The following is an 8439-nucleotide window of genomic DNA, read 5'->3' as shown; positions in this document are numbered from 1 at the left end:
ATCTGTCTTCTTTAGAGCAATCAGCTTGTGTACCCTGATTTCTCCACACCAGGATGTTGAATGCATCCATTCACACTTCGTTCTAGTTTCCTAAAATGTCATTTTTTACAAATAAACATTTACTTTGTTGGAAATGTATCTCGATGTCGTGTCAGGTGGGATCCAATTTTATGTATTTCCTATAGTGTCCTACACCAGTTATCAAATCATCTATTTTCTCCAAATTTTTGGAAATGATACCTTTATCATAAACTTTTGATCTATTTTCTTTTAATACTGGCATGTTTTTAATGATTAGAATATCATGATGTGTTTTAATATCTAATAGGGCAAATCCTCCTCATTCTTCTTTCTTTTTAACAAATTGCCTCACTAGTCTTTCATGTTTGTTTTTCTACATGAACTTCTGCTGCTTTTTAAATTGAGATTGCAACAAATGTGTAGCTTTTAGGGAAAACTCGACCTTTTACAATGTCACCTGTTCCTTTCCAAGAGTATACTATACTTTTCCATTAATTTACCTCTTTTCATGGATTTTCAAAGTTTTCCCACCTAATTTCTTTGTAAACGAGAAACCTGCACATTTCCTGTTATTTACCTTTCTTAGTACTATTGTGATTAGACCCCTCCATTATAGGCTCTAACTGGTTATTATTTGTTTTCATGGAAACTCTTACCTTCTCAGTGATAATTTTTCTTACCTCTCCCTAAAGTACTGTTTCCCATAGCTTTTCACTCATCCCTTAAATTTTCTTGGTAGATGATTACGTCATCTGCAAATATTGATAATTTTGTTTCTTTTTTTTGTTTCAATATTTTTCTCTTTTTTTCTCATTTGTAATTGCATTGGCTGATACTTCTAAATAAAACAGAGATGATAATGTACATCCCTAATTAAATGGGAATTCTTTTGCTGTTTCACCATTACGAGCATTGTTTGTATAGGGCTTACCGTGTGCCCGCCCAGCCCTGGACCCAGCATTTCATACATGAATCCTCACCACTGCCGTTTGATGTTGGTACTGTTCTTATCCCACCAGCAGGAGAGGTGACAGACATAGGTGCTGGTGAACTTGCCCAGAGTCACACAGCTGATGGAGAGTGAAGTCAGACACGAATCCATGCTGCCCCTTGGCTGGACTCTTATCCCCCAAGACCCTGAAGGGATGCTGTCTCCTAAAGTGAAAGAAGAAGCCATCTTTCCCCTAAGGGAGTAGTTATTTGCTTTTTAACCAGAAACGGATGGCCCTTTGGTCAAATGCCTCTTCAACACCTACTAAAATCATCCTATTTCTTTTTATCCTGTGACTTACTAGACTGGTAGATTATAGTCATGGAGTCCTTAATATTGAACCACCCTTGCATTCCAGAGAATTTAGTCAAGGTGTAGGATCATTTTAATGTTATTTAGATTACAAGCCATGTGTGGCTCCCAGTCTCTGAGTGTGGCTTCCTTTCCACACTGCAATGAGGTGAAAGCAAGAGGTTTGTTATGCTGTGGACATTTCTGCAGCATAGGTCTGATCATCTTTTCAGGACCTGTCTGCAGGAAGAAAGAAAGGCAGCAGCCCCCAGCCAGAAGCCGGGAGACTCCTTGACCTCAGTTCTGAACCTGTCACATTTACTGGTTTTCCTTTATCCATGAAAAAAAAAAGCCACAATTTCACCCGCTGCCCCCATCTTTCCAGAAGCTGTTTCGAGTCCATAGCAGAGTGAAGCCCTTGATTTGATACATTTGAAATGCAACCTAAGTGGACATTTTCAAACCAGAAAGCATCACGATGAGCGGTGATGGGGTGGAGCACACAACTGAAAGCAGATGCCAACATGCATCTCAGAAGGGGGTCAGAGCGTGATTTGAAAAACACAGGGAAGTGTGCTGTGGCAGGGCTAAAACATGAAGGATTTGATTGTTAAGCCAGCCATTTTAATGGTGGGGAGGGGCACTGATGCTAGGCATCCCCAAAGAAAAAAAGATGTTAAAACAGAGAAGAGAAAATATTTGAAAAACAAAGGAAATGACTTTTCCAGAATTAAAGAAAAATAAACAACTTCAGATTGAAGGACTCACAGACTGTCAAACAGGAGACAGAAAAATCCACACCATAAGAAAATTCTAGAAGCATCCTGAGAGAAAGAACATGGAACTAGAACCCAATAAGTGTTGGACTTTTCAAAAGCATACAAGGAGACCACAAAGTCATATTTTTAAAGTATTGAAGGAAACAAACTTTGCACCTAGAATTTTACATCCAGTGAAATTGAAAGTATTATAAAAAATATTCTCAGAAATACAAGGTTTCAGGGTGTTTCCACCCAAGACCCACATTAAAAATACTTTGTATTTCATAAGTAACACAAATGAAGAAGACTCTTTAAGAGGTATGGACAATAAGGATGACTGGGCTTCCCCGGTGGCGCAGTGGTTGAGAGTCCACCTGCCGAGGCGGGGGACGCGGGTTCGTGCCCCGGTCCGGGAAGATCCCACATGCCGCGGAGCGGCTGGGCCCGTGAGCCGTGGCCGCTGCGCCTGCGTGTCCGGAGCCTGTGCTCTGCAATGGGAGAGGCCACAACTGTGAGAGGCCAGCGTACAGCAAAAAAAAAATAATAATAATAAGGATGACCAAGTTTCTTAAAACGTGTATTAATTGTCTTAAAAGTGAGGACAAAAGAAAAGAAATAGAGTATATCCACAATAACTCAGAACTGTGTAATTCCAGACAATCTCATTATTGCCAGGGAGTGAGGAATAAGTGACCAAACAGATGGTGAGTAGGGAAAAAAGAAAAAAGAAAAAGAAAAAGAAAAAAAAAAAAAGAAAGAAAGAAACAGGGTTTTAAATTAAGGGCAATTGCCATAAAAGTAAGAATAAGGATGAACCACCAGAAGAATATATACTCAAAGAGAAACAGGAAACAATATATATAATATATATATTTGATATATAATAAATGGACATTTTTAATAAGATGGCAAAACTAAGTCTCAATATAACAGTTCTATAAATGTGTGTGGGTTAAATTCCAAGTAAAAGGTGGAAGCAGTCTGGATTTTGAAATCCTCACAATGGGTTGCCTACAAGAGATACACTTAAAGATACAAAAAGTTCAGAGTAAAAATGTTGGCAGAAGACACACTAGCCAATATGGACCAAAGGAAACTGGATTGACCTCTTCATGTATGACATTCAAACTTAAAGCAAAAACAAACAAACAGAAAAAAACAGCACCAGATGAAGAAGGACATTGCATGCACGCTGATGAAAGGGTCTGCAGAATAATGATGCAGATCCATCAAAATCATTTAAATACCTAAGAGTCCGCCTCAGTGTCCATCAAGCAACACCTGCCAGATTTGCACAGAAAAGTAGATACGTCAACAATTGTAACTGGAGACTTTAACTTAAAAATAATCATTTAACAGCTCAAGCAGACAAACGTCAGCAGAAACCTCCAAATTCTGATCAATATAATTAATAATTCTGAACTTTTTAATACATACAGAACTTTACACCCATCATACAGAGAACACAACCTTTTGAGCACACGTAGAATATTTACAGAAATAGACAATGTGTTAGGACATAAAGAAGCCTCAATAGTTCCAGAGGAGAGATACACGCAGACTGGGCTGCTGTCCTCCATTTGTGCTTCTAAATCCCCTTTGCCCGATGCTCTAAGAGATTGTCCTACATAGACCATGTCAGTGGGTGGGTTCAGCCAAAGGGAGCACTGACAGAGAGTGGAGAGTGAGGTTCAGGGTCTTTTCCCCAAGTCCCTTCTGATGGGTGCTCAGGCTGGCTGCATTCCTCAACGGAGACCTCTGCTCCTAGCCAGGGCACCTCCATCCCCCACCCCTGGGGCAACCAGGAGACAGTGTCACTCAGCTCTGTGGTTTCCCTACTTCCTACCCACACCTTTGTAAGTACCCCCCCTTACCAAGCCCTGCTCAGTTTGAGTGTGTCATCTGCTTCCTGCCAGGATCCTTATGGAACACAGACTATGTTCTCAGACAATAATGCAATTAAATTAGAAATTGGTAACAAAAGTTTATAATAAAAGAAGCACTACTGGAAAATAAATAACCTTATTAAGTAACCCTTGGGTTTGGGTTTAAAAGGAGATCACCAGGAATATTAAGAAATATTTAAATCTCAATGATAATGAAAACATTGTATGTTCAAATTTTGTGAGACCCAGCTAAGGCAGCGCTATAGAAGGAATTTTCTGGCTTTAAATAGATCAGAAATTTACAAGAGTTACAAGTAAATGAGCTAAGAATTTACCTCAAGATGGAGCAACGGATCAAATCCAAAGAACCAAGAAGGAAGGAAATAATAGATAAGGACAGAAATAAATGAAATAAAGGGAAACATGAGAAGATTAACAAAGTATAAGTTTGTCCTTCGAAAATGTTAAAAAGAGAAAAATGCAAATAAGCAAAATACAGAATAAAAAGGAGAAATAAGTACAGAAACAGTAGGTATAAGAATAAATATGCTAGTATTCATTCTAAAACCTCAGTGAAATGGACTAATTCCTAGAAACGTGTAAAATGCCAAATTGGGCTCAAGAAATAAGAGAATTTGACCAGAGAGATAGCTATGATGGAAATAGAAAGGATAAAAGATCCACCCTCCCTGGGGGGCCCACATAGTTTTATTGTTTCTACCAAAAGTTTGGAAGAACAATAACTTCTCTTTTATGCCGGTGGTGCCAGGGAATAGAAAAACAGAAGCTACACGGGGGGCTTTGGAGGGTAGGGTGGTCTCCTTTGCAGAAGTGTCTGTGTCTGTGCCCTTGCTGCTTTCAAGGCACAAGCCCCACGGATGCTGCAAACTGAGCTGAAGCACCTCCCTCACTGCACTGTGTGAGGAGTAAATGGTTAACCGGGTAAACCTTGGGGGCAGCGCCTGGCACCTGCCCGACGCCACCGAGGCCCTGGGGATGCGGAGGAGGCTGGCGCAGGGGCTGCGTGGGAAGGGGGTCCCGGCGGCCCGGCTTCCGGGCGGCAGGACGTCACCGCACCCACCGCAGTTCCGGTGCGTGAGCTGGCCAGAGGCGTTGTCAAAGTTGCCCAGCAAGGGGGTGCGCGGAAGGAGGTCGGTGGCACGCAAAGATGCCAGTCCGTGCCTGGTGGCCTGCTTTCCGGCTGGGGGACTGACAAAGGCTGGCGTTTGCCGGTGTGGACTGAGAGCCGCGTGTGACTTGGTCCAAGGAAATTAAGCTGGAGAAACAGGGTGTGAGGACGGGGGCGCTGACGACCTGGAGAAGTGGGGCGAGGGCATGGCGGGGGTCTCCACCCGAGGCATGGCGGGAGGAGAAGCGGCAGGTCCACTGGCCGGCCGGTTGCACCATCCCTGCTAGGAGGGCTGTGTCTGCGATGCTCTGGTCTCCCTCCAGGGCTCTGGCCCAGACGCCAGGCGCGACTGAAAAACTCACCTGTTACACCTAGAAGTCAGTATCCCTACCACCCCTGACAGCCCCTCCATGGTGCAAGGAGGGAGGCCACCGTGTTTTGTCCCTCCGCGTCGATGCGTTTGTGCTGCTGGCATCGCGGGTGGGGCAGGTGAAGATTTAGTGGTTTCACTTGAAAGGGGTCCGAGTCGGGGTAAATTCGGGGGCGGGGCGGGGGGCCGGGGCTGCGCCAGGGGAGGGGGCGGCGCGTCCGGGCCCGGGTGTCGGTCCCCCACTCCCCCACCTATCGCACCGCGGTGTCGGCGGTGATGTCACAGCCCGGCCCCAGCCCCATCCCCGCCGCAGCCGCGACGCCCGTCCCTCTCCCCGCGCGACAAACCAGCTGGCGGCTGGGGCTTGGGCGCCGCGCGCAGCCAACCAGCGCGGCGGGAGGGGCGCGGGGCGGGCCGGGCCGGGGGCCCGCAGCCGTCACGCGGTGCCGCCGTCAGAGCGCCGAGAGCAGCCCGGCAGGCGCAGCAGCTCCGCGCTCGGGGACCCGCGCCCAAGCCCGCGCCCATGCCGGGCCGCCGCCAGTGACGCCGGAGAGGTAGGGCAGCGGCTCTCCGGGCCTCCCGCGCCCCGCGTCCAGAACCTGCACCTGCATCGACTGCGCCCCGGGGCGGGAGCTCGCGCCCTGCGCTGGCGTCCTCTTCTCGGCCAGAGGCGCTGGCGCCGCGCGGCCCCTTCCCTTCCCCCGACCCTCCCCCGTCCCCGCGGAGAACAATGGTGCAAATTCAGGGGTGTCCGCCCTTCTTTAGCAGCTGGGCAGGGCCCTCTGGAAAGGCCCCTCCGATGCGGCCCCGGCTGCAGGGGAACTCTCGTCTGGGGTGGGCGGGGGTCGTTACGGGGAGGGCGCAGGCAGCTGGCTGCCTCTCGAGACACCACCCCTCCTCCCCCGATCTTCCCCTCCCCGGGAGTGGAGCCATTCCTCGGGATGCGGCCGGGACTGCGACCGGACCGGCGGGGGAGGGGAGGGATGGAGAGAGGGCGAGAGGATGCGGATGGGGCATCCGGGAGGGGGCGCGACTGCAGCGGCCGGGCCGGAGGGGAGGGCACTCGGGGCGGCCGAGCGCGAGCAGAGGCCCTGGTCCCCGGAGTGGGGGAGGGCGGATGCTGGAGCCCGGAGCCAGACCGGCGGGCGGGGGCTGCGGCGGGAGGGCCGGGCCGCCGGCTCGGTGCGCACCTCCGAGCCTGCCCATCGCCCCACCCCAATTCGCGTCCTCCTCCCAAGAGACCCCTTCTCCCTTCCAGAAAGACCCACGGCTTGGGAGGGGCCGCCTGCGGACGCGGCCTGCGTCCACGCAGCCAGCGCCCCAGTAACAGGTGTGGCCTGCAGGAGAGGAGGGGGCTGCGGGGCCGCGACGTCTCGGCTGGCGGCGCTCCCCAGGCGCCTGGGCTCGGATGACAGGGACACTGCAGCTTAGACCCTGTCGCTCGTCCTTTAAGCTGCCTCTCGCCCTTACTTCCCCTCCAAACCTGCCGCGCAGCCCTGGCGGCGGGCAGGGAGGGTCCGCAGTCCGCCTGGCGCTGGGTGGGCTGGGGGACCTCGGGCCGCAGGGGCGGAAGGGGGAGGGGAAGGAGGGAATGCCAAGTCATGGGGCCTGTGCCTGGCGCGGGCGCGACATCGCCCCGGCGCGGACCCGATGCGCGCCCACGTTCCCGGGAAAAGGGACTCTCCCACCGAGACCCGCGGACCCTCCCCGGGCGGCCGCCCCCCCAGGGGTGCCTGCATTTCTGGGATAAAGGCCTGTTAGAGCAAAGGATTGGATCTTGCGGCTGCGGAGAGGAGGTGGTGCGGAGAGGCCCCTGCGGCGCAGGGCTGTCCCTGTCCTAGCCCGGGGGAGTCAGCGCGACACCCAGCGCGCGCTTCTGCAGGACAGTCACACCTAACCCACCCTCTCCCTGCTCACGGGCCGGCTGAGGGCCCTTTACCGGGGCAACCGTGCCCACCCCCCTCTCGGTCTGAGAGAGCTGCTGCAGGTTTGAAGGGAAGCTCTGGGGTCTGGAGCGGGGGCTTGGGGCTGTACCTGCGGCGGCCATTTTGCAGGTGTGGTCGGCCCCCCGCCTTAGCTGAGCCTGAGGGATGGGGGTAGTCAGGAATGAAGCAGGTGTGGCACTTCCGGTGGGTTGCAGTGTCTGCAGTGTACGGTGAAGGATGCTGCCGGGGCCGGGGCCAGGTCTAGGTTTCAGGACTGCACTTGGCTGGGGTCGAGATCCACGAACCTTCAGGGGCTGATGCTTGCAAGGAGGCCACTGGCTGAGAGACCCAGACGGGGTGGAGGGGACAGTCAGTCTCTACCTGGGTGTGAAGTCTGGTGAGGGTACTGGGTCAAAGCCAGGGAAGGGACTAGAAACTCCATCCCATGCTATGCCCGGATCTGAAGATGAGCAGGGAGTTGCCTGTGGGGTGCGGTCCACAGGACCGAGGGCGGATCAGGTGTGGAGTCAGGGCCCCTCCACCCCAAGGCTCCCAGGGAGGGCCCCTTTGAGGAGGGCCCGCCAGATGCCTGCTGCATGTCCACCCACTGGCTGCTACCCCTACTAAGTGTCCTCCCTTCCGCCTCCCCCCACTGGAGCGGCCCGTAGACTGACTGTCCCGGGGCCTCCCGATGGACCAGCCATGGCCAGGTGGAAGCTGAGGCTCTGCCTAAAGCCCAGGGGTGGTGCGTAGCCGGGATTCACACACCCAGACTCACTGGGCGCAGGGGGCCCAGCCACCCAGCCTGGTCCCACTTCAGTCCCCCTGGTGTCACCACCGCTGACCCAGGGCTGACCATGTCCTTTGGACGCAGAGCAGGGAAGTCCTCCCGTGGGTTCTGTGGAGGGTGGGTTGGGGTCGGGGGAGGGACTGGGAGTGGGGGACAGACACGGGTGGGAGGTGGCGATGGGGGGCACAGCCTCAGGAGAAGGCCCGGAAGGGATGGGGCCGTCTGCACAGGCCCATTCAGCTCAAACAGGCCAGCCACGGTGGGTGAGCTGGGCG

General features: G+C 52.3%; 1 protein-coding gene across 20 annotated transcripts in view; it reads left to right on the top strand.

Moving 5' to 3' along the window:
• Window positions 1–5865: 5865 nt before the first annotated feature.
• The window catches only part of KIF1A (kinesin family member 1A), a 90339-nt gene continuing 87765 nt past the window's right edge, over window positions 5866–8439 (top strand). For all 20 annotated transcript variants that reach the window (XM_067027340.1, XM_067027338.1, XM_067027337.1 and 17 more), the window contains exon 1: window positions 5866–6003. The gene's annotated coding sequence lies outside the window, so the exon portion shown is untranslated. The remainder of the gene's footprint in view (window positions 6004–8439) is intronic.

The sequence above is a fragment of the Kogia breviceps genome, chromosome 2 (genome assembly GCF_026419965.1).
Source record: "Kogia breviceps isolate mKogBre1 chromosome 2, mKogBre1 haplotype 1, whole genome shotgun sequence".
Lineage (NCBI taxonomy): Eukaryota > Metazoa > Chordata > Mammalia > Artiodactyla > Physeteridae > Kogia > Kogia breviceps.
The sequence above is the reverse complement of the archived record's forward strand: the minus strand, read 5'-3'. Positions and strand labels throughout refer to the sequence as shown.